This window comes from Panthera leo, chromosome A3, assembly GCF_018350215.1.
Source record: "Panthera leo isolate Ple1 chromosome A3, P.leo_Ple1_pat1.1, whole genome shotgun sequence".
In the NCBI taxonomy this organism is placed as follows: domain Eukaryota; kingdom Metazoa; phylum Chordata; class Mammalia; order Carnivora; family Felidae; genus Panthera; species Panthera leo.
In genome coordinates, this window is record NC_056681.1 from 46,997,446 (window position 1) to 47,023,044 (window position 25,599).

The following is a 25,599-nucleotide window of genomic DNA, read 5'->3' on the forward strand; positions in this document are numbered from 1 at the left end:
CTCTGCCCCATCACCATCCATGGATTCTGACTACTTGAGTGGATGGCCCATCTTAGTCTTCGAAATGGGGACCAGGATGGGGACCTCATAACTCATAAACTCATATGAACAATAAAAAATACTTGAAACGTGAGGAGCCTGGGTGGCTCTGTCAGTTAAGCGTCCAACTTCGGCACAAGTCATGATCTCACAGTTTGAGCCCTGAGTCTGGCTCTGTGCTGACAGCTCAGAACTTGGAGCCTGCTTTGGATTCTGTGTCTCCCTCTCTCTCTGCCCCTCCCCTGCTTGGTCTCTCCTTCGCTGGCTCACTCTCTTTCTCTTTCTCTATCTCAGTCTCTCAAAAATAAATTAAAAAACATTTAAAAATACTTGCAATGTGAAGACCATTGTGAATCATTATATTATTATACCCATAGTATAGTAATTTTTTACTATTTTTTTGAGCTACATGGACACAGTCAGCCAGTTTCATGTGTCTGAGCCTGCCCAGCAGTTATGAAATAGAAGTCACCATTCATTGAAGTGTTGTTATGTGCCAGGTAGCCCTCCAGACCCCTTATATTAATAACTCAATCCTCAAACAGTCTATGACTTAACATTATCATTAGCCCTGTTAGGGGATATCGTCAATAATAATAATAAATATCTTGGCCAAGGTCACGAAACCTAACATTTCAACTCAAGTTCAATCCCAGAAGTCAGGATTTCAACCCAAGTCTGTTTCATGAACCTGGCCGAGTCTACCATGCTGCTCTCAGTATTTGTTTATTTTTTTTAAGTTTCTTTGTCTACTTATTTATTTATTTAGAGCATGAGCAGGAGAGGGGCAGAGAGAGATGAAGAGAGAGAATCCCAAACAAGCTCCACACTGTCAGCACAGAGCCCCACATGAGTTGTATCTCACCAACTGTGAGATCATGACCTGAAGTTGAAATCAAGAGTTAGACACTTAACCAACTGAGCCACCCAGGTGTCCCCAGTATTTGGTCATTTACATGACTCTGGGAGCCTCAGAAGTAGCAGCACTTTCCTGTTCACTCTAGTATCCCCAGCATCTGACAGAAAAATTAGACATTCATACACATTTGGAAAAGGAAAAGAATCATTTTTAAAAACACCTTGAAACACTTTAGTCTATGGTTTCACCTGGACTAGAACAAGCCCAACAACTACAGCAAATTATGAAAACCCAGCCTTAGCAACTCATTTGGTCAAAAGGGACTGAGTGCCCACTGCATCCCTGGCATCATGCAATGAACAATGGTGAAATCGAATACTTTTCTCCCAACCCAGATTAAGCTTAACAGGCTGAGCAGGGCTGTCTACTCTGAAGGCTCCTGGCTGCTCCCTGTGTGATCTGCCTCAGACCCTTTGCCCTCCTGGTGTGCCAGGAGCTCTGACATTGACAAAAAAGAGACCCAAGTCCATCCTCTGGCCTTTAGCATATTAACAAGGGAGCTCCGTTCCTCCTTGGGTCCCCTCCCCCTCTCCCCTTCTTCCCCTGTAATTATAACAGGTTAATATCTCAGATTTATGGTGAGAAAAAAATGTGCCAGCACGGATAGTGTTTCAGAACTAATTGTGAGTCACCAGATCAGGTTTCTAAAAGTTGAATGCACTGTGGAAAATATTCTCTGACCACCGAGAATTAGAATCACTTCCTGTGTGACTCCTCTGTGACTTATAGCTTGTAACTGTTAACTATTTCTAAGGGAAGGAATTTGCTTCAAATTGTTTTTCTTTTTCTCCATTTTCGTTTTCCAATGTATCGACAAAACCACCATGGTGTATTTTTGTTTAAGAAGAAATAATATAAAAACATTCTCCTCTGTTCTCCTCTTGAGTTTGGTGAGTAATTATGGTGATGAATAATTTTCCATTCTCAGATAAGGATGAAAAGGACTCTTCCTTTCACATCCTGCTCCTGAAGTACAGGTCTGGAGGCAACAGGGAGTGATTGGGGTTTCAGAATTCCCAGGGGCAGACAGCCGGCTCTGGCTCAAGGTCTCCACCCCTGAGCCTCCATTCCTTATCTATGTTGTCTCCCAAGCTGAGACATTTCTCAAAGTGAAAAGGACGCTCACTTTTTTAGAATTACCCTGGGTTAGCTAGAAGCTGGATTGTCTCAGGTAAACCTTGCTCTGATGTCACCATGGTCCCAGGGAAACATAAGATCCCTCCCAGCTAAAACATCCAAAATTACAGGCATTTGGACCCCTACTGTGTGTCCCACAAGGGCCCAAGTAAGCTCCATGAGCCATCATTAGCTATCAAGCTTTAGCAGTAAAGGAGAAATGAACTCTGTAGGGGACATATCCAATTCCGATTTAAATTTAATCTGTGTGGTCAATTATTTGTATAATAATGGAGGAAAATAAAGACTATTTCACCAAAGTCAACTCTGTAATTTTAGAGCCTTTAAGACATTTGAAAATGCCTTGTGCAATTATGTGGCGCTTAATACTCAGATAATGGAACAATGAAAGATGTATGTTTGCATTTTGTAAAATTAAACTGTATGCAGTTATTTATCTTTTACCTTAATTGTTTGAGCTTGTTTCTAATGTAAACTGTTGTAATTTTAAATAAATACAATAGAAAAAACTTTCATAGGTATCAAGAATCCAGAGTAAATTTACTTTGCAAATAGGCTTTGTAGGTATGTTTTATGCTGAGGATCTTAAACTGACACTTTCATTCAAAAATCTTTTGAATTACTCACTGTTTGCCTCTCTGAGGTCAGATGGATTTTGAGGAGGCTGGATTTCACAATGGAGTTTGGGTGACTTCATCTTATTCCAAGTCTTGGAATATGGGAAATGTACAAAATTGGTGTGCTGGAAGGTTGGAAGTACATTCTGGATTGACGTTCATGCTTTCATTTTTTATGTTCTTCTTTCATTCCTGGGTCCAATTTGGTCTCCTTTCTGGTCAGATTTCTCATCTGCTTCCACTTTTCTAGGTTGATATATTTATTATAAAAAGTTGTAAGTATCTGGGGGTGGGGGATGAGAGAATTTATAGTATATGAATACATTTTCTAATATTTAATATGGTCAATATGAGCCAAATATACTATTGTTTGAATTCCAATGTTGTGGGTCTTTCTGATGTGATTGTCATACCATGACAACAAATACTTGTATGATAAATAAAGACAGAAGGTAAAGCAGAAATGATTCCCCTTGGACTTCAGAGCATTGCAGGATGATGCTCAAGCACATCTTGATCGATATTTTATAACTTCAATGTCACTGAGTCACTACAGCACAGAGCTTAGAAATATAAACTTTGAAACTTGATACACATTCCAGCTCTGCCATTTACTCACTGTGCAACCTCAGGCATGTCACCTGAACCCTCTGAACCTCAGTTTCCTTATCTGAAAAATAAGAATTGTAATCATACCCAAGTCTTGGAGGAAGGGGTTGTTTGTTTCATTTAGTGAGATTTGAACATATCAATATATATATTTTTTTCATTTTATTTTTTGAGAGGGAGAAAGAGAGAGTAGGTACACACATGCGAGCAGGGGAGAGGGAGAGACAGAATCCCAAGCAGGCTCCACACTCAGCATGAAGCTCTATGCAGGGCTCTATCCCTTGACCATGAGATCATAACCTGAGCAGAAATCAAGAGTCGGATGCTCAGCTGACTGAGCCACCCAGGCACCCCTGAATGTATCAATATATTTTTAAATTAACAGTACCCAACACAGATTAAGCCTTCTATGGGTTATGCATCGGGTAAAGTTTTATTTTGGAATAATTTCAGATTTACAGAAAAGGTGTAAAAAATGTACAGAGAACTATAAATTTTTCTCTCTACTTGTCAATATTTTGACATCTTTGGATATCATTATTAGTTTTCTATTGCTATGTAACTACCTATCATAAATTTAGCAACTTAAACCAGTGCACATTTATTGTCTCACAATTTTCAGGGGTCAAGGGTCCATATACAAATCTACTACTGGGTTCTCTGCTTAGGGTCTTGCTCTTGTTTTCAGAGTTCTCTTCCAAGCTTGCTGGTTGTTGGCAGAATGCAATTCACTCCATTGTGGGACTGAGGGACCTATTTTCTTGCTACATATCAGATGGGGATCATGCTTAGCTCCTAGAGGCCTCCTGTCATTTTCTGCCATGTGAGCTTCCCACAGCATGTCAATTTGACCTCCAATAGAAGAGTATTTCTCTGAAGGTTCACCTTTAGTTAAAGGGTTCACCTGATTAGGTCAGGCCCACCCAGGGGAATTTCCCTTTTGATTAACTCAGAGTTAACTCATAGTCTGTCTAATCATGAGAGTGGTATTCCATCATACTCACAGGCTCTGTCCAGACTTAAGGAGAGGCAATTATATAGGCATGTACAACAGAATTTGAGAATCCTAGGGATTATCTTAAAATTCTGCCAAATGTATATTTTTCCCTGAATAAGAGTAAGACAGACATAATTTGTCATCATCCCTAAATACTTGAGGATCTTTTTCTGTGATGAAAGATGTTATCTTACAAAACTACAATATAATTGTTAAAATCAGAAAATTAAAATTGACAAAATCATCTGCTTTAGAGACCTTACTTGTCTATTGCAAATTATCCCCAAATTGTCTTTTATATTAAAGAGAAGCAAAAATCTAGTCCACGATACAACCCACATGTTGCATTTATTTGCCATGGTTCTTTAGTCTCCTTTAATCTGGAATATTTCTCTAGTCTTTAATTGTTTTTAGTGACCTTGACACTTTTGAAGAAAACAGCCTAGTTATTTTGGGGGTTGATACTTTTTCATAATTAGATTTAATGGATACATTTTTGCCAGGAAAATGGTAGCAGTGATGTTCTGTCCTTAGATTATCATATCAAGAGGCAACTATGTTAGTCGGTCCAATTATTGATGATATGGTTATTTGATCATATGGTTAAGATGGCGTCTGCCAGGTTAGTTACCATACAGTTAGTTTCCACATAATTAGATGAGCATTATACAGGAGTAAAGAGTTAAGAGGAACAAACACAATAAACTTTCACATATCGTGCACGGGTTTCAAAGCATGTTGAGGGTTAGCCAGTAAACAAGTCTAAGTACGGCTGTCTGTTAAGCAACAATATCCTTGTCTTTCAAGGGTTCTACTGCTGGGTCATGCAACTTTTTCCTATATCAAAATTTTCTCCCTCTCTGGGAATGATTCTCAACACAATATCATCACATCTTACTTTGTTTCATCAGAGACTACGTTCAGGGTCTTAATCTCCTCCCTCTCCTCTTGGAATGGCTCCAATCTGGCCTCTGTCCTCATCACAGCACTAAGAATAAGACAAGTCATGTCAAGGTCACCACCAATCTCTATGACACTAAATCCAATGGATGTGTCTCTGTCTCCATCATTTTTGAGCCTTCAATGGCATCCAACACAGTCAGCCACAATCTTCTTGAAATGTCCCCACCCCAGCATTCTCTGACAACATATACTATGGGTTTCCTCTTGTTTTGCTAGCTGTTTCTCTGGAGTCTCTTGAAGTCTTAGATATTCTCCATGGGGACCACTGGACTGACATGGTTCTGCTCCATGTGGTAAGTCATCCTCCAGCAGGCCAGCCTAGGTGTGTGTCCATGGCAGTAGCCCAGGTCCCAAAAGAGGGAATCACAGCATGCGGTGTCTTAAGGTCCAGGCTCAGTTCTGACCCTCATACATTTCTGCCACACTTCCTAGGCCACGGTGAGTCACAGGGGACATTGTATAGGTCAGCCTTGATTCAAGGGGAAGGGAAATAGATTTCATATCCTGATAGGATGAGCTGCAAAATCTCATTGCAGAGTATGTAAATACAGGGAGTTGGGGAGAACTGGAACCATTTTTGCAATTAATCACTGAATCCACTAACAATAGCCCTGGATGAGAATGGCCCTAACTATACTTCCCGCTGCTTCTGTATTTTTGGTCAGGTGTAGTTCATGGTTCCTACAGATTTTGACATACACTCAGATATTCTCATGCCCTTTTTTTTTTTTTTGCACCCACCATTCCTCCCCCCCCCCCCCAGTTTTATTGAGACATAATTGACATATAACACTATATTAGTTTCTGGTGTACAACATAATGATTCAATATTTGTATATATTGGGAAACGATCATCACAATAAGTCTAATTAATATCCATCACCACAACATAGTTACACATTTTTTTCCTTGTGATGAGAACTTTCAAGACCTATTCCCTTTGCAACTTTCAAACATATAAGATAGTATTAACTATAGTAACTACACTGTGCTTGACATCCCCAGGACTCCTTTAGCTTATAACCAAAGGTTCATACCTTTTGACTACCTCCACCCTCTTCCCTCACCTCCTACCCTGGCCTCATACAACCGCCCATCTGTAAGTTCTATGAGTTCAGTGCTCTTAACTTTCACGTACAAGTGAGATCATACAGTGTTTGTCTTTCTCTGTCTGACTCTTTTCACTCTCATGTGCCTTCTGATAAAGACCTTGGCTTCTCCCACACTTGTCCATGGAAATTTCCTGCTGACCCTGACCTCTGTGGATTTCTGTTTCTGCCAGCTCTGTATTATATTAGGTTGTAAGGTTATCAAATGATGTGGGGAGGAAACTTAGAGGGAGGGGCACCTTGTTGATACCCAGCAGAGCCATACGATTGATCATAGAGTTCACTTCTCCTACATCAGAATTTTCTAATTTCACCCTATTAGCTCCAGCTCAAGTCATTCACTTCCTTTGTCATATTTATCAGTCCTAAGGCATAAAATAAAATAAAATAAAATAAAATAAAATAAAATAAAATAAAATAAAATATTTGGGGTGTTTTTCCTTTGGTTGAGAAACCCTCTGACCCTCTACTATTTATTCTTTGAAAAGACAGATTCACATTTACAAACCAAATGAAATTAGAAATGTAGTCTTTTTTCTTCAATGTTGTGCTAAAAGGAAGTTCAACCAAACTGGACACATTTTTGGAGATAGGCTTACTTGCCATGTCTTTTCTATTTATCATGGCATCCGTGAAGGCTGTGAGACCCACTGGGGCATATATATTCCTTCTAAGCGTATCATTGGAATCACCTGGGTTGCTTAGAAATAATCATGGCTTGTCACCACCCCAAGGGATTCCAAGGGTCAGAATCACCTGTGTCTGGATAGAACACAATTATCTGTACTTTTCAAAATCTCTTCAGCCCCTGGAATTTTGATGATCAACAGGATTTGAATGAATGCTGCTTGAATTATCCCTCAACCAAAGCCCACCTAAATGCCATACAGGTGGAATGACTCCTTGTTCCTTTTTAAAAATGTTTTATTTATTTATTTTGAGACAGAGCAGGGGGAGGGATCAGAGACCAGAGAGAGAGAGAATCCCAAGCAGGCTTTGCACCATCAGTGCAGAGCCTGACATGGTGCTCGATCACATGAACAATGAGATCATGACCCGAGTTGAAATCAAGAGTAGGCCGCTTAACAGATTGAACCATCCAGGCATCCCATTCCTTGTTCCTTTTAAATAAGTCAGAGAATAATGTCCAGAGTATCAGGCATGGTGACTTAGATTCTGCATCATGTATTCTCCGGGTAATGTTTCAGTCCAGCTCATCTTGATTCGTTTAGAGAATTAATCATGACCACATTGGTGACCCTCTGCTCTAGTAGAATTGAAAATTAGGAGATGGGCTACTCTATAGGTTCAGGATAATAAGATTTCTTGTCATTCTACAGGAGATGAAAGGAGGTAGTCTTCTACCTTTGGAAGCAGATGGGGCAGACTGTCACAAAGAAATGATGGAGCTTTGATCCCAGGCATCATGAAAAGTGTTCTATGGGCATCCGTGCAAAGGGAAAGAAACAAGTGGGATGTGATGCACAAGATCAAGTACTCTGTTAATAGTGCAAGATTCAAAAAGCTTTTGGCTTTAGGGTCTTATGTGAACAAGTCTCTTTCAACAGACAGGAAATATGTCAGTGCAGTTGTACCAGACTTAAAAAAAATGAGGGTAGGGGGCCTGGGTGGCTCAGTTGGTTAAGTGTCTGACTCTTGGTTTCAGCTCAGGTCATGATCTCACTGTTCATGAGTTCAAGCCCCGCATTGGGCTCTGCACTGAAGGCATGGAGCCTGCTTAGGATTCTGTTTTCCTATTTGTGCCCCTCCCCTTTGCTATCTCTCTCTCTCTCTCTCTCTCTCTCTCTCTCTCTCTCTCTCTCTCTCAAAAATAAATAAATAAACTTAAAAAAATGAGGGTAGCATGTAAAATATGCAAGCCATTTTGTCAGAAAGAGGGAACTAAAACTCTACATTTTGATGTGATTTTGTGTGTGCCGCAAAAACTTGAAAATTTACATAAGAAACTAAGAATATGAATTACCCAGTTAGAAGTGTGAAGTCTTGATAGGGGTGGACAAGAATGGGACAGAGATATTTTTATTCTATCTCTTTTGGCATTTTTCTGGTTTCCAAACCATGTGATTTTAGTGTTTATTCAAAAAATTAATAATACTAGTCTTATCTATTGAGAAAATACCTAAAGAGACAGTTCCTGTGAAGTCAGCAAAATGTTTACATTAATTGTGTTTTATCAATCACCGCAGCATTTTTGTATGTTTGAAACAGAATAGTGCAGATTAGCTCAAGACATATCTCACCAGGCTATGGCTGATGCTAGGAGCACATATGGATTCATGAGCCCATCTTAATGATTCCTTCACATGCCATGTTCCAGGGGAACCCTGGTCTCCGGAATGCCCAACTCACCTGACATTCCTGGGTCACTCTCCTCTCCATAAAGCCAAGTGTTGGACAGATTTACAACTTAATATCCTTAATGTTGAAACCTTATAATACTTGTAACAGAGCTAGTGAGATGCTTAAAAAGAGCTCAGAACATTTGTTTCCTCCTTTCTCCCCCAGGGCATGGCGACTAGCTGGTCTCCCTTGGCTATATTGCACCTGTGGAGAGAAAGGATGGCTTTCATTATTCTCCTTGTGCTGGTGTGTACTGTGCTTTCTGATATGTTAATATTTCCACAAAAAAGCAGGTTGTAGCTCAATGTTTTGGGCAAACATAATCCCATCAGCCGCTGTCCCTCCTTTAGCGGCCACATCAGCCCTTTGCCATATCATCCTGCCTTCTTAGCACCCACAGGCCACAGTGCTGAGTGTTATGAAGGCAGCCTTTACTTACAGACCCATCTGGAACATCACAGGCACCTTCACAGATTAAAAAGCCTTAGAGTAAAATAACTTTCTTAGCTTCATTTGAACCAGCATCTCCAAATTCACTTTCTACTCAAGTCTTTTTTCAAAGAACACTTGCAAGTACCCCAAGAAGCTCTGACCTAAATATTATTAACCTCCTCCAAGGAGACTGGGCAGGGGCTCCTTACTTCCCATGGGCCCTCAAATCCCAGGAGCAGCAGGCTTTCTCTGCAGTACAAAACACATCCTTAACTCGGTAAGTATTCCCTTCCTCCTGTCTGACGCACTTTGTAGAATATAAAGGTGGTGGGTCACACTTGAATAACAAGGACAGAGGCAAACCTTTAAAGCCAAAACCTCCCCTCAGGAAAAACAAAACAAAACAAAACAAAACAAACAAACAAACAACAAACAAAACAGTGGAAGAAACAGAAATCTGACTCTGGTTGCCTATCATTTAAAGATTCCAACGAGCTTTCTTCTGTTTGAGGGAAAAGCTCAAGCCTTGCTAAAAGTCTATGATATGTCAATACACGTTTTCAAAAGAAACCACTGCGCTTTTGACCATAATTGCTTCCATCTTGGCCGTGTAAAAAGCCAAACGATACCTTTTTTTTTCCTTCTACTAAACCAATGGGAGACATTCCAGCTGGGTCCGCTTGCTCTGACCTCTGTGAAGGGCAAGCAGCCCTGTCCCTGTCACTTGTGCCTGTTGCCCTTGTAATGGATGGTGGTGAAAACCCCAGGCTGGCTGTGTCTAGACAATACAACTGAGCCAGCTGGGGAATGAGCAAGTCAGCACTGCCCATTGCCTTAGCAAAGTACCAGTGCATCCCTCCACCTGAGCTTCTGTGGTGCATCAGTTTGGTTGTTTAAATGACTAAAATTATTCAGTGGTCCCTGTTCCGGTTGGCTAAAAATGCCCTCCATTCAAGGAATGTACTGTGTGGTTTGCCACATTTGGGATTCTCAGCCTCTTTGGGGATGCTATCTTTAGCCTCAAACCTCACATCCATTCAGTGCTGTTAAGCAGATCTCCAGGGTGTAGGTGACAGTTCAAGCAAGGGTATTTTCAGATCTATTAATACCCCTTGGTCACCAAGTGGCATTTGTTTCCCATATATTTCCATGAAACAGAACAACAAGGGCCAAGTTTTCTCTGGCTTATGAAAAGGGGCTCACTCTACTGAGACTGTTTGCCTAAGTTAAAGTTAAAAACCCAATGGGTTTCTCGGTCCTGCTCGGATGAATTCATCCCCGGATGAATTTTTGATGAACTGGGAAATCACATCCTTGAGGCAGGGAAGGGGGTGAAGTGAGAATTTAAGCCAGAACTCTGTGTATGCAGGGGAATGCACATGAGGTGTGGGGGAGGGGGGTGTTTTATTTCTACAAGTCTGTTTAACGGGTAGGTCTAATGGGGAAGAAGGAGGACACTACTAAGCCTTCCAGTTGATCCTGATTTTTCATGAGAACCATCACACAGGAGCAGTGAACCCTCCCTTTCTGAGAACAGCCACCAGGTTATTCCACTCATGACCTAGAGCTTCTAGAAATACCATGGTCCTGGAAGCAGGTAGACTTCTCTGCTGGTTGCCGACAGTACCAATTTGGGGTGGTTAATTTGGCTTCTGTTTCACACTCCTTATATGTACAGATGAGACTCCACGTGAAGATTGAGTGCTAAATGTTATATTGCATATCTAAGAGCAAAACATCTGGCGCAAAATGATCTTTCCATACCTCTTCTCCCCTCCCTCTCCCTCCCTACCCTCTCCCCCCCCCAACTGCCCTCTTCTCCCCTTCCCCCATCTTTCCCTCCTCCCTACTTTCTTACCTCCCTTCTCCCTTTGCTTCCAGCCTGCCCAATCCATGTCACTTGTCTGTAGTCTGTAGTGGTCTGAGAAGGTCACTATGGAGGGGATTTCAGAGAAAACTGGTAGCATCTGCCCAATCCCTGACTCCACAGAGTGGCCATCGATCTGTGGAACACAGTAGGATTCAGTTTTGTTTTTTGAGTTTAGAAATCCAAGGGCAGAAACCCAGCTGTCCAGGGACTGGAGGAGACTGTCCTGATGAAATGCCACCCATGTGGCTGTGCTCTCCTCTCCGTTAGATGGCGCCATTTTACTGCAGTGCAGCCATGAGAATCCTTGCTCCGTTTCAATTAGTATTCCTTGTGCAAAAATAAGAAAATTCCTTCATTATGCTGGTGGCTGGTGGCAATGTGATAATTAAGGTGGTGCACCAGCATCTCTATTATAAACTCCATTTCTCACATAGGGTTGCAGCTCAGCAATAAAAACTTGCTAGCAAGGTCTTAACCTTAGGACATTTCAAGATAAACATTGCATTTAGCTTTTAGAGGGTCTGTCTTCTTCCTAATTATATATGTCAAGTGTCATCCAAGAAATTTTTTTTCTCCATGTTACCACAAAGGAATTATGACTTTATGTAGGATTTTGATATTCTCAGCAAGGTATCAGTTTGTGTTAAAATGCAAAATGTGAAAGATATTTCGATAGAAAATTGAGAGCAACATAATCTTTTGAATTTTGAGATTTGGGCCCCCAAAGATGGGTTGTGCTTAATCATTTCTATCACCTCCTCCTTTTGTTTTGTTTCTGGGCAAATCTAACAATGAGGCAAACCTAACTAACTTCTGAGACCATCAGAACATTCCTTTGGGAATTACCTAAATAATCCTTTCATTTCCTTGCTACACTTTTTCAGTAGCAACGTGATCATGGAATTAATGCAGAGGTGACTTCACACTCTCAGCCACTCCATGGGACAGGAAAGGTGTCTGGCAGTTACAATCCACGTGCACCCAAGGCAAGACTCCTGGATATTTTCAGAGCAATCCCCATTTCAGATATCCTGTCCACTTATTAAGCATGGTAGCAAATCATGTGTGCTCTCTTTTGGTCACAAAAATACCCGGTCAGATAAACATCTGGACCGAAAGGGGTTTCCAACCTATTGAACGATACCCGTACATTTTCACCCCCTCCGCCTACATGAGCCACCCCAAGTAAAATCTCTGACCAATGATGGCTTTCTACTACCTGTACGGATGCTTCTTGCTTTAAAATGATTGACAATTGGAAGTTACTTAAATGTTTTCTATTTAATTTTCTGAGAGAACGCCATTAAAATTGGAATTTGTGAATTAACATAAATGAGTAAAATCCTAGGTTTTAATCATTGATAAGGTTTCTCTGCTCTATATTCACTTTGTGTGATCAGAATAAAATGTTTTGGGGAGACTGGCTGGCTCAGGTTGGTAGTGTGTGCAACTCCTGATCTTGGGGTAGTGAGTCAGAGCCCCACGTTGGGCACAGAGTTTACTTAAAACAAAACCAAACTAAAGTATAAAATTCATCAACAAAAAAAGAATAAAATGTTTCAGGTGCACATTTGAACTGATTCACATAGAGTGATATCTGAATGTTTGATACTAACCTTGATGCTAGCTGTTATAGATGTTAAATGAGAACAATTTGCTTGACTGAAGAGACTCAGACTTGGGACTAGAATAAAGCAGGTTACTGTTACAAGAAGAAATGTTCTAGAATTTGTGCCTCTGAAGAGCCCCAATGCATTCCAAGAGAGGTCATGCATCCTGGTGTTGGAGGTGAGACCAGAAGGGAGACTATGTAGGGGCACTTGGGTGGCTCAGTCAGTTGAGTGTCTGACTTCTGCTCAGGTCATCATCTCGTGGTTCGTCAATTTGAGCTCCACATCGGACTCACTGCTGTCAGCACAGAGTCTGCTCTGGATCCTCTGATCTCCATTCTCTCTGCTCCTCCCCCACTCATGCTTTCACTCTCTCTTCAAAAAAAAAAAGAAGAAAAAGAGAGAGAAAGGGAGATTATACAGTGTCACTGAGGACTTTGCAAGGTGCTAAACAGAGAAACTGAGCGTGAGTGGACAGAGCTGAATGTCTTTTGTCTTCCATGATATGGGGTGCTCCTAAACTAATATCACCTCTTATCTTTTCACTTCCTGTCAAATAGTAAGTTTGGATTTGCTTTTTAAATTTTTTTTCAATCTCAAAGTTTGGCCTCAACTTGAATTGCAGATGACTCATAGAGAAAGACATTGAGGTGTAGGGGTGTGGAGGTGATTACTCTGAGTGGCAGGTAGACCCCAAAGCCTTGTAGTGGGATCCAGAGTGAGTTAGGGGTTCCCTAAGATGAGCAGGGAGGTTCTCTGTGGCTTAGTGGCCTTTATTTGAGGTAAGGGATAGAATTTTGCACACTCTGTTGTGATTATAAGACACAGTTTTTTCTCACAACCCCAATTTCAAGCCAATAATGTGTCTGGTCAACTCTCAATTTTCCATGATTATAGACACAAGGATCAATCAATGACTATACCTCTCAGAGAGTACAGAAGATTTGAACTTGAACTTTCTGGAAGTGTCAACCCCTGCTACAAACCAGAGTGAATTTATTGATTTTTTCCTCCTGGGCACCTTCTGGTACATGTACAAATGAGCAGAACCAAGAATGAAAGAGAGAAGAGAAGGACAGGAAACACATACAATTTGTTGTCTCTGCTAGTCTCTGTAGTTACATTGAAAAAAAAATGTTCACACATGACTCATAAGAATGAGAGTAGAATTACTTTTGTGTAACTGATATGGATGATGGAAAACAACTCTTTTGTCTCTCTGGTATTGGTTTCAGACCACAGTGTCTATTTACAGAGATAAAGAGAGAAAGAGGGAAAGAGAGAGAGAGAGAGAGAGAGAGAGAGAGAGAGAGAGAAAGGAAGGGAGAGAGTGAAGCAAGCAAACTAGATTTTGAAATGTTAGCTTTATTGAAAATCAAGGTGGATGACCAGGAAGTTTCAACTGGGTAAAACTTGGCAAAAGGAAGGTGGGAACAGAGTAGAAGCAGGGTTGTAGTGACAGGGATGTCCAGAGAAAGTGGGGGTTAGTTAGGTATATGAAGAAGGATGATTGAGTCCAGGTTGCTGCACTGCAGTGAATGGCTAGGAAGAACATGGCAGCTGTCACTCATAGGTCAGCTAGGAAAGTCCTGAGAGGGGAAAAATGTATTGCTAAGAGGCTTTTGGGGATAAACTGTTATTCAAGTAAGTAAGCTGAAATAGAAACTAGGAGACCTACTGACATTTCAGAGTTTAAGTGGCTACAGATAGAGTAATTTTCACCTGAAAACACTGATGTGAAAAAGTGGAACCATTGTTGGAGACTGTACAAGGTGATTTTATAACCAAACAATGTCTATTGCTAAATTTACCTGAACCCTTAAGTTCTTGAGGATAAAACAAAATGAATTGTTCCCAACTTCACAGTGGTGAAGTGGTCTCAAATAATAGAAACAAACAAACAAACAAACAAACAAACATGTAGTCCAGAAATGGACTTGACCCCCTTCTTTGCCAAACTCCTATTCATCCTTCAAGACCCAACTCTACATGTCTCACTCCTTCTGTGAAAGCATATTCAGTTCTTTTCTCATACCCAATCTTCCTTCTGCAGCATTTTGTTCATATTCCTTCCACTGTGAAATGTACTCCTATAGAACACTCACTAGATTAGAAAGCCATTCTTCTTGCTAGACTGAGTTCTTCAGGATGATATCTTATTCAATTCTGTATTCTCAGTGCTTGGTACAAACCTCACATATAAGACTAGATAACATAACTAGACATTGGTTAACAGACGATGAATGTATACACAGATGCTGGAAAGCTCTTGCTCTATGGTTAGTCTTTTATACTTGAGTGGCTATGGAGAAATCACCAATGGCAAAAAGCCAGAAAGTTGTCATCGTGGCTGCTGCAGATGCTTTTGGCCAGTTTCCACACAGTAACCTAGTTTGAAGAGAATGCCCAGAAACCAACCTGTGCTCCAAAATGAATGCATAGAACTTCTTGGGGGGTGGGATATCAATCTGGTTGAGGATTTCATTCCATTATTTGCCCCAGGACTCAAGCCAACCCTGCAACTCTTGGAGTAAAATGACTGCTCATTTACAGGAAGCATTTGGTGGCTGGAGATGTGGTCAGTCAGCAATGTATTGTTCAGATACCTGGTCTCTGTTTCCTAGGAGATCGCACGTTAAGTACCTGCTGAATCATGAGCTTCCATTGGGTAACGATGGGCTTCTCTGACAAGATGTGGGAGGTTTGGCTGCAGCAGATACTTGGCACACACTTGACTGCCTGAGCTAAGATAGAGAGAAGGAAAGGGAAATGTGCAGCTTGACTCACTGAGAATATATTTTCATAGGGTTTGCTTCCAAGGGTGTGTTCTCAGACCAGAAAGAGCCAAATTTTTTGCTTCATTCATTTTTTTTTAGAGAGAGAGAGAGTGCAAGTGGAGGAGGGAGATACAGGGAAAGAGAGAGAGAATCCTAAGCAGGTCCCACACTGAGAGCAGAGCCCGACACAAGGCTCGATCCCATGACCCTGAGATGATGACCTGAGCTGAAGTTAGGAGTCACATATTCAACCAACAGAGCCACTCAGACACCCCTTACTTCATTCATTTGTAATAGTTCTCCAACTCTCCCTTTATGTTATCATATGAAACTAACTCCCTTTTATTTCTTGCTGCATAGATTTAATGACGTACTTATGAGTGAAAAGCCAATGCAATGGCACATCTTCTAAACAAGGGGTAACTTTATAACAATCTACCTTAAAAAGGAGGTTAAAGGTCAATAGATGAAAAACAGTAAATCATGGGTCAGTTTCAGTGAAATGCAGGAAAAATTTTCAGCATGGCAGAGAAAATAAATTGGGAGATAGTTAAGCTATCATGAAGTCATAATAGTCAACCATGAAGCTTGAAATGTAAATATAAACCCAGATTCTGTTTTCCAAATGTTCTTCATTCTCCCCTTAAATAGTCAAGATAATTGTCTATGATACCTGGAATCACTAGCACTCCAAGACCCTGCAAATGTTAATGGCAAGAACCAACAAGGACTTGGGGACTTCCACCTATGAAATAATGCTGAAGACTTCATTTGAAATTCCACATTTCTGCTTCCTAAAATAAGCAAGAAGCATTTTGGTAGGAGATATTTTAAAGGCAGGAGTAACCAGTTGGCCAACTCAAGGAAGAAAAAAAAAAACATTAAAGACTCATCTAGAACTTAGTGGATTTTGGTTGGTCATTGGTTTGGTTTTGGATGACTAGGCTGAAACTAAACTACCTGGGAATACAAAACTAGTTAAAAATTGGAAAACAGGGGCACCTGGGTGGCTCAGTAGGTTGAGTATCTGACTTCATTTTAAAAAGCTAGAAAACAATGGTTTCTTTAGAAAAAAATTCTTTATCCAGCTATCCCACTGGGAAGCCATCTTCTTTCTATCTTGGGTCTTCCTTCTCCTCGTGTCTTAAAATTTCATACCCTCTGTGAAGCTCCTGAGAAATTCTAGTTATTACAATGCACCAAAGCATAGTACACTCATCCTTTATCTCTGTTCTCTGCCTCTTTGCACATGAACTTGGCTTAAAATGAAGCATGGTGGTCAGTTGACTCCTGCAGGAGAAGGGGCCCTGATGGCCACCAAATGTACTGCAAGCTTATATATGTTATAACAGCAGTTGAAAAGTCAAACTGTTGATCAAATTATATAGTTGTTAATTCAATGCCAAACTAAATATATGTTATCTTCCCCATAAAATTGGTTAATTTAAAGAAATTAACTTTTTTTCAACAAAATGAGTAGACACTGATGAGTATTATAAAATATATTAGGATATCACATAGGTGGTACTCTAAATAATTTATATCAGAAAACATTAAAGGGCATGTTTTCAAAAAATATGTGATGCCATGGGGAAGTGCTCACATATTATTTAAAGAAGAAAAAAAAAAGAAAGCAAGAATCTACATACAATATGACCCTGAATCTGTAAAAATGCATATGTGTATATATCAAAATACTAATAATGGTGATATCTAAGCTGTATTTGCAAATCACCATGTATTACTTGTGTAAATAGAAAAGAAGCCAGAAAAACAATGTTCCCTTATTTTAAGGAGCTATAAAGAAAATTATGACATGGAACTTTCTAAAGCTTTGCTTCTATTAAAGGAGCCTAATGGCTCATTGTATAACAACATTTAATTATGAATATTTGCTTTAGATATTCTGCCTGTGTTTAACATAAATACTTTGCTTCAACACATCCATGTGTAAGAAGAGATCAACTACACAAAAATACAAGGGTAAAGTGAAAAGAATGTTAGACACCTCAGGAAATTTTCTAATGTGGTCCTTCCCCAGCCTTCATTCAGAATATGAAATTTCAGAAAGGATTTGTGAGTAAGAAACTGCTCAGCTTATCCAGGAAGAAAACATCTACATAAAAAATTCAACCTGTTAGCTGGGTTAGATCAAGTGCATGTCAATTCTATAAAACCACAAATGCAGTCTATCCATAAAACAAATCACACTACGATGTTTAAAAGTTGAAATTTTTCTTGAGAGTAGTCCTGTTTTCCTATGAATGAGAAGTAGGAATTATTTCTTTTTAACACATCTTCCAGGAACCATAACCTATGTGACCTCATTTCTTTGGAAGACGGTTTCATCTTCCCCCACCACCAAGTCCTACGTATGAAAATGCGGCCTTCCCCGTGGTGAATAAAACCTCATTCGAATGGGTGCACACTCTCGCTCACATTTTGAAATATGTTTGCATAAGAATTTATTTATGGCTGAAAAGGTCCATGAGGTTTCCCCCGCCTCCCGCCTTTTACTCTCTCAGGGATTTGTGATATGGTGCCTGCATTGAGTCTATCACATAAGCTCATACTCAGGCAGACACCTCTGTGTCCTGTGCCTTTACTTCCCCATATGCCAAGTGGTCATCCTGATTCCTTCCCCTTGTTTTTTTGAAATATATTTTTAATGTTTATTTTTGACAGAGAAAGAGTGTGTGTGTGTGTGTGTGTGTGTGTGTGTGTGTGAGACAGAGAGAGAGAGAGAGAGAGAGAGAGAGAGAGAGAGAGCGGGGGAGGGGCAGAGAGAGAGGGAGACACAGAATCTGAAACAGGTTCCAGGCTCTGAGCTGTCAGCACAGAGCTTGAAGTGGGGCTTGAACTCACGAACCATGAGATCATGACCTGAGCCGAAGTCTAACGCTCAACTGACTGGGCCACCCAGGTGCCCCTGTCCTTCTTAAGAGAAATGGGGATAACAAGGCAAGAGACCTACAATTTATGGAAACATTTTATATCGTTGTCTTATACTTGCAGATTTAACATTTACTAAGGGCCATGCATTAATTGTTCATTTGCAGAGGGACAAAGTTGAATAGGACAGATTAAGAGGCTGGTGTATAGAAGCAAACACTCAAACTACTGAATCAAACCAGCTGCACACCTAATGCCCCCACCTGCCTGGCTTTTGCTGTAATTTGGTGCTTATTCCAAAAATTCCCAGAAATGTAGTGGTCACCTCATGAGGCTAGACAAGGAAACAGGGGTTGCTGGTTATAGAATGATCACAGAATTGATGGAATTCACTTTCTCCTTTAAGTGATATAGTACTTGGTTGAAATGAATTGGGAGACATTATAATCTATGGTGGTCTTTTCAAATTTAGGGATGTGTGACTGCCTCAGGATGCATTTCTCTCAAATATAAAGATTCCATGACAAATGACTCCATGATAGTAGGGACAGAAAATAATTTAACTTTTCCCTCTAAAAACTGTTACCTAGGTAGAATTCTAACATGAAGGAAACAACCACCTCTTAAGTATAAAGCCTGCTTCGTTTGTTGACTTGCAAGACTTCTGCCAATTTAGGCAGAACTAAACTAATCTTTGAAGAAATCAGGAGGTTGGATGCCATGGTGAGGCTGACTTCGAGCCCTACCTGCATACAGAGGAATACCTGGAAGGGCATACCTTAAGAATAGATGGAGCTTGGGTCCGTTTAACGAGCGATGGATAGGGCAGTCAGAGCAGCAACTGGGCACATTGCTAGAAGCCAGAAACATGGCCATCCCACCCAGCTTTCCTACTAGCTCTGGATTTCTCTGGCTAAGGGGCTTCCGAGCACACCACTGGAGGTCTGAGTTAGACTTGGGAGCACCTGCCTGCAATGTTCTGGCTTCCATTTCTTGGCAAGCAGAGGTAGAATAATCCTATCTCATCAAAAGGAATCTCTAATGAATGGGCTCCTCTTCTGCTCAACCTCACCTTCTGCCCCATTACCCCTATTCTGTATGGACCTCAGCTGCAGGGAGGATGGAACTGGAAGCCAAAAAAGAAGGAAACTTGCATCAGTACGTAGAAAGCTCAGCCACCTGTCTAAACGGAATGTTTCCGCCAGGCTGAGGTGGAGAGACAATGCCTCCAGCTGTTGGGGTGGGAAACCCATCGTCCTTCAAGGGAAGGGCTCACTGGTGTTGGGGCTGGGGATAGGCTGTGCATCAGTTCTGAGACTGCCCCTGGAGAGGAGGTGTGGAGGTGTTGGCTTGAAGTCCTGCCTCCTGGGTGCAGACCCTGCTGGCAGATTAAACAAGGAGAGGGTTGTTTGTGTGGACAAACAGAACCCAGATGGAGGTCCCAGTGTGGGAGGAGCCCTATTCCCTTTCATCCTGGGTGGGATGGTTGACTTGAAAACTAGGAGACTGTTCGAGAGGGAGAAGATTCCCATACTTCTTGGAAGGGTAAACACGTTTCAGGTTCTTTCCCAAGGGTCGACCACCTGTGTGCTTTCCCATCTATTCATTCTTTCCATCAGCATTCACTGGGTGCTTGGTGCACAGTGTTAGATGCTGGGGGTGGGGAGGGGGAGGACAATATAGCCTGGCCTCTGCAGGCACAAAGCTCTTACTCACCTTCCAAATCTTCATAAACCGTGCCTGCTCCACCTGGTTCTCTTTCCCTGAGATGTGATTCCCAAACTCAAGGACCAGAGGTGATGAGCACTGCTGTCACCTGGCCCTGGGGAACCAGGTGTTGTTGACTGTTACTAAGTCGTAGGAAGCTAGGATGGGAGAGACCAAGAGTTAAGCTGGTCAACACCCTTGTTTTCAAGTGGGGCCTGAAATCAAGGCATGCAGGAAATTCAAGGCAAGTGAGATCAGACCCATCTCCCTGACTCCTGACCTAGTGCTCCCTGCCCTGTGCCTGGTGCATTCCACCTGCAGGAGCCTTCTCTCTACTGGCCTAAATGTGGCTGAAAGTTTTATTCAAATATGAACAGAAGGGAAGTACTCATTTAGACAACTTCTTACTGTAGTTACTATTTGCTAAGTAGTTTTGGAAGACACAGACTTTCCCCTTAAACAGTTCAGCAGCTAGTAAACGTACTAAATCAGTAGTAGCCAAATCTCCCTTATGACGATGCCAAATGCCACACATGCCTTCAGTATGAAGATTTGTCTTGAAATAGGCTTTTTCTCCTGAGACCAAAAAATAAAAATGCTTCCAGGGTTTTCTTCTCTGAAGCATTTGTTTCTTTAAAAAGCAGGTCTTATGGTTACATGGCAAATTCTAATGATGATTCTCATAAATTATTAGGTACAATTGAAAACTAAACGTAACTCTTCTCTCTTTCAAAGCAGAGATACTAATTTTTAAAAACAGTGTTATGAAATCTTATATTTTGTATTTCTCTGTAATCTCCATACTTCTTACTCTGTCACAGAAAGGAAAAATGAGTTAACAACAACATTTGACATGGAATTTGAAGTGTTTTGAAATAATTTCACTCATTTGATCCTGAGGAAATTAGGAGATTGGCAAAAGAAGCATTATAACCCCAATTTTAGGTCTTCAGCATTTTTTTAAAATTTCTTTCTTAATGTTTATTTATTATTGAGAGACAGAGAAAGATAGAGCATGAGCATGGGAGGGGCAGAGAGGAGGAGACACAGAATCTGAGGTAGCCTCCAGGTTCTGAGCTGTCAGCACAGACCCTGACGCGGGCTCCAACCCACAAACCACGAGATCATGACCTGAGCCGACGTCGGACACTCAACTGACTGAGCTACCCAGGCGTCCCTATGGGCTGCAGCATTTTTTAAAAGAAGAAATATATTTAAAATTTTAGGGGACTCCATATCATCCAGCAAAGTGGTGGCAATGCCTGCATTAGAACTTGGGCCTTTTGATGATTAGTTTGGAGACCTTGCTGCTCAGCCACATTAAATGTACTGCCGTCATCTTGCCATTGGTCTCCTTTGAAGATACTGCTATGTAAAAATTTTGATTACAATAGCATGATATCAATATAAGAATAGACAGGTTAAAGGAACAGAACAGAAACCTAGAGAGTCTAACATGTATAAAAATTCAGGATGTGATAAGAGTAGGTTTCAAAATGATAGAAAAAGAAAAAAAAAATAGAGCTAATCAGATAATTCATTAAATATGAGGGAAAAATAAAATTTAAAGTCCTATGTAATATCAGACATGCACTCACATGCATTCCAGATGAATTATAATTTCTTTAAAAAAAGATAAACATTGTCATGAAGTAGAATCAGAATAAAAACAAAGGGGATAGAGGAATAGATAATTTCAGGAGAAGAAAGTGTTGTGTAAGCATAATAGCAAACAGATAGCCACCATGTAAATGAGTGCTGTATTGATTATGTAAAATATCAAATTTCAAAATACACACACATACTACGATATACATAGCAGACAAAAGACTAATGTCTTCACTATATAAAATATTTTATAAATAATTTTTTTAAAAAGAAAAAAAGAACCTTATTGCACTGTTGGTAGGAATGCAAACTGGTACAGCCACTGTGGAAAACAGTGTGGAAGTTCCTCATAAAGTTAAAAATAGAACTACCCCATGATCCAGTAATTCAACTACTGGGTATTTACCCAAAGAATATAAAAACACTAACTTGAAAAGATATATGCACCCCTATATTTATTGCAGCATTATTTACGATAGCCAAAATATGGAAGCAGCCCATGTCCGCTGATAGCTGAACAGCTACAGATATATGGAATATTGCTCAGCCATAAAAAAGAATGAACTCTTGCCATTTGCAACAACATAGGTCTAGAGAGTATAAGGTTAAATGAAATAAGCCAGTCAGAGAAAGACAAATACCATATGATTTCACTCATATGTGGAAGTTAAGAAACAAAACAATGGAACAAAGGGAAAAAATAGACAAACAGAAACAGACAATTACCTATAAAGAAAAGACTGATGGTTACCAGAGGAGAGGTGGGTGGTGGGATGAGGGGAATAAGTGATGGGGATTAATAATTTACTTATCATGATGAACACCAGGTGATGTATAGAATTGTTGAATCACTATATTGTACACCTAAAACTAATAGAACACTATGTTAACTATACTGGATTTAAAATGAAAATAGATACATGATAGGTAGATAGATAGATAGATAGATAGATAGGCACATCAGTAGATCAGTAGTTTTGACAAAAGATAAGAACAGGCAACTCATCAAAGAAGAGTAAGAAATGAATGATAGATGAAAACTGATCTCATTTGTAATCAAATTTCAATAATTTCAAAATTTAGCGTTTGGATGCATATATTCAACGTTTATCCTATAAAACTGGCCAAAACCATTTTTAATGAATATTCCCAACCCTTAGTAGAAGTGCAAAAAAAAAAAAAAAAAAAAAAAAAGTTAAGCATTCATGACAGCTCATGGAAATGTAAACTGGAAAAACCATTCTTAGGGGTAATTTTACAATAAATATAAAAGCTTTAAGAATACATTTTGTAGGGGCACCTGGGTGGCTCAGTTGGGTAAGCATTCAACTCTTGATTTTGGCTTGGGTTATGATCTCAGGGTTCGTGGGTTCAAGCCCCGCGTAGGGCTCTGTGTTGACAGCAAGAAGCTTGGTTGGGATTCTCTGTTTCCCTCTCTCTACTGCCCCACCCCTCAAAAATAAATAAATAAACATAGAAAAAGAATATGTTTTCTATTATCCTGGAGTAGCCAGATGGGGCCCAATGTACTCACTCGGACCCTTACAAGAGAGGGCAGGAGAATTAGGAGAAGTTAGTTGAGAAGGAGAAGGGAGGACGGAGGAGAGATTCACAGATGGAGGAAAGAACCCCAGCCAAGGAATGCAGACAGCTGCTAGAAACTGGGAAAGGCCTGACACAAATCCTTCCCTAGAGCCTCCAGGAGGGAGGCAGCCCTGGTGACATCTTGATTTTAGAACTTTGACCTTCGTAGCTGTAAGAAAAGAAATTTGTGCTGTTTTAAGCCACTAAAAAATGGCTTTCTCTTTGAAGTAGGATATACGATGTCAGGATATGAGACTCTCCTAAGGATTCAAAGAGGTTGGCGGAGAGATGTTCACTGTGGCATTGGTTATAATTGGGAAAAAAGGGAAACAATCTAAGTATCCAATAGTAAAAACATCTAACTAATTGTGGTGCGTGTGCACAAGATTGGAGTCACATGAAGATGGTAGATGTCATGTTGTCAACAAACATTTAATTATGGAAACAATTTGCAATGTATTTCTAAGGGAAAAATTACCAGAGTATGTGTATTCCTTCATTTATCCAACACATTAAATGCTGGGCTTAATTACATAAATAATAATAGTTTATATCTATATGTAAAGAAAATAGAGAAAAGACAGGAAAATAACAAAGATTACTTTTAAGTGTTGAAGTCATAAAGAAGAAAATGGAAATCATCCATAATTCTACCATTGTTCACTTTAATAAACATGATACTTTGTAAGTCAGAGTAATAATGAAGATTTAAGATTTAACATGCTTTAACATGTTATGTTTTTTAAGACCATATTTTTTGCTCTTTAATATGGCATGCTTTAACATCATGCTTTTTTTCTGTTATAACATGCCATGGTTTTTATTTTGCAAAATGCCTTTCTCTAAGAGTTTAATAAGAATACAGTCAATTGATAGAGTTCCAGTTGCTTTCTTTGCTTTTTCTCTGTTTTCTCTTTTCTTTTCTTTTCTTTTCTTTTTTCTCTCCTCTCCCCTTTCTTTTTCCTTTTCCTTTTCCTTTTCCTTTTCCTTTTCCTTTTCCTTTTCCTTTTCCTTTTCCTTTTCCTTTTCCTTTTCCTCTCCTCTCCTCTCTCCTCTCCTCTCCTTTCCTTTCCTTCCTTTCCACTAATTACCCTGAGCCACTTTGAACTAATTACCCTGAGGGTCTGTCATCTGTCCTCCATCAATAATCCACTGAAAGTGGTCTCCTAAAGATCAGCAACTATTGACCACTGTGAGCTCCATCAATTTCCCCCACATCCTCCACCTGCATTTCCTCTTTGAACCAGGCCCCCTGCTGATTACCTACCAGCTGCAGAAAATCTCTTTTGGTTTCTTTATCTGCTACCGAAATTTGCATACTGCTCAGGGTTATGATGCAATATTTATCTTTTCTAACCCCTTGTCTCTCATATGTAAACTTACTGGTTCTTTTAGTTACAACTATGTTTTCATATATGTGACTTCTAAACTGGAGTCTCTAGCTCACCTCTCTCCTGAATGGATACAACCACCATTTCCTCATCCCCATCACCAGCCCTCACCTTTTATCTCTGACCAATTGCCATAACATCCTAACTTGTCTTCCTGTCTCTAGCTGCATGCTGCTGCACCCCCCCCCCCACCTTCTGCAATCATAATTCTAAATCAGATGTGGTCAGAGCTCCCAAAGACCCAGATCGAAACTTGGGGAACATAAGGAATAGTTACTCTCCCTTAAAACTCTGTACAAACATCTTCAGGAAAGCCAAGAAATATTTTTAGAACTTAAGAAATATTCAAATCCGTGATGGCTGTGAATATGAAATGTGCCCCCCTTCCCAGAGTTGTGCAGTACCCGACTTGTACAACCATATGCAGGGTCTCCGGTACTGGTCATACATTCTATAGTCACCACATCAGAACAACTAGATTGAAAGTACCTGTAAAGGTCATTGATCCCAATACTTTAGACTGTCCACATTTCCAACAGTCTTTTGGGCCTGCGTGAACATCTCCAGTGACTGGGAATATGCTATTTCTGAAAGTATCTCTCTGTTTTCCCTTATTGAGTACAGAAAATGAACGTGCTGCCTCTTGAGATTGTATTTATTGGTAAGCTGGACATACTTTAGGATAATTTGGAACAAGAAATCAGAATAGGATAGTGGTAAAGGGCATAAGTTGAATAATCAACAGAGCTATGTCAGAGTGGTTTTGCTATTTGCTAATTGACCTTGGACAAATTCCTTAGTTTCTCTATCCTTAGCTTCTTTATCTGTAAAATAGGGATAATAACATCACTGCTTATCATCTCCTTTTAGGATTTTGAGAATTGAATGAGGTGATTCCCATAGCAAAGATGTTGTTAAGGTGCAATGTTAACTACCAGGCATTCATTTCCTCCTGCCCAGGTAGATTTATTATTATT